The sequence below is a fragment of the Mus caroli genome, unplaced genomic scaffold (assembly GCF_978045245.1).
Source record: "Mus caroli unplaced genomic scaffold, Mus_caroli_1 scaffold_33, whole genome shotgun sequence".
Lineage (NCBI taxonomy): Eukaryota > Metazoa > Chordata > Mammalia > Rodentia > Muridae > Mus > Mus caroli.
In genome coordinates this window covers 2,921,013-2,922,834 of record NW_028227288.1, presented here as the reverse complement: position 1 = coordinate 2,922,834, position 1,822 = coordinate 2,921,013, and positions in this window count along the sequence as shown.

Below are 1,822 nucleotides of genomic sequence, written 5' to 3'. Positions count from 1 at the left end.
GCACTTTTTCTTTTTCCCCCAAAGTGCGGAGGTCGACCAGATGTCATAAAGACGCCAATATTTTTATTTAGGTATCAATGGAGAAATATATATAGACAAATGTGTATGTGTGTGTGTGTATATATAACTTTTTTTTATATATATAACCACACACATACACGTAGACAAATGTATATGTGTGCCTCTTTTACTTTATACATATATATGTGTATATGTGTATATATGTATATATATACATATATATATATATATATATATATATATTTTTTTTTTTTTTTAAATGGACTGGGAGGTCGACCAGCACACCGGGTGGCACTTTGTCTTTTTCCCCCAAACCGCGGAGGTCGACCAGATATCAGAAAGAAGCCAATTTTTTTTCCTTTTTTGTATATAGGTCGACCAGTACTCCGGGTGGCACTTTGTCTTTTTCCCCCAAACCGCGGGGGTCGACCAGATGTCGGAAAGACGCGAACTTTTGTTTTTGTTTTTTTTAATATATATAACTACACTCGTGCAGGTAGACAAATGTATATATGTGCCTCTTTTACTTTATAATTTTTTTTTTTTTTTTTTTTAATGGACTGCGAGGTCAACCAGTCCTCCATGTGGCACTTTTTCTTTTTCCCCCAAAGTGCGGAGGTCGACCAGATGTCATAAAGACGCCAATATTTTTATTTAAGTATCAATGGAGAAATATATATAGACAAATGTATATATAGACAAATGTGTATGTGTGTGTGTGTATATATAACTTTTTTTTATATATATATAACCACACACATACATGTAGACAAATGTATATGTGTGCCTCTTTTACTTTATACATATATATATGTGTATATGTGTATATATGTATATATATACATATATACATATATATACATATATATATATATATATATATTTTTTTTTTTTTTAAATGGACTGGGAGGTCGACCAGCACACCGGGTGGCACTTTGTCTTTTTCCCCCAATCCGTGGAGGTCGACCAGATGTCAGAAAGACTCCAACTTCTTTACGTTTTTCTTTTTAAAATATTATATAACTGCATACGTATACACAGACAAATAGCCGTGCCTCTTTTACTTTTTTATACATATTTTTATTTTTTTATTTATTTATTTATTTATTTATTTATTTATTTATTTATTTATTTATTTAAATGAACTGGGAAGTTGACCATAGTACTCCGGGAGGCCTTGTCTTTTTCTCCACACAATGCGGTCGATAGACTGTCTGATCTGGATTTCTTTTCTGATTTTCCTTTTGTTTTGTTTTGCGGAATAAATTGAAGGTCGACCAGTTATCCTTACTCGAGTTTTGTTTGTTTTCCTTTTTTAATTTTAAAAGGATGTTATATTTATTTATATATATATATATATATATATATATATGCGGGGACACACACACAGTTTTTTTTTTTTTTTTTTTAATAGACCTGGCTGTCCTGGACCTCACTTTGTAGACCAGGCTGGCCTTGAACTCAGAAATCCGCCTGCCTCTGCCTCCGGAGTGCTGGGATTAAAGGCGTGCGCCACCATGCCCGGCTTTGTTTTTAATTTTTGTGTGTGTGTCTGTGGAGGGGGGCAATCGGTGCTCTTAACCACTAAGCCATCTCTCCAGCCCATCTTAAAATCCTTAGGTTGATGATCTGACTTTTCTGTTTTCTTCCTTTAACAAAACTGGTAAGTCAGCTGGCAAAAAGGATTTTCTTTTCATATATATTCCAAAAATGGGTAACTTGTAAATAGTGGTCTGTCTGCTGTTTGTTTGCTTGCTTGCTTGCTTGCTTGCTTGCTTGCTTGCTTGCTTTTTTCTTTTTC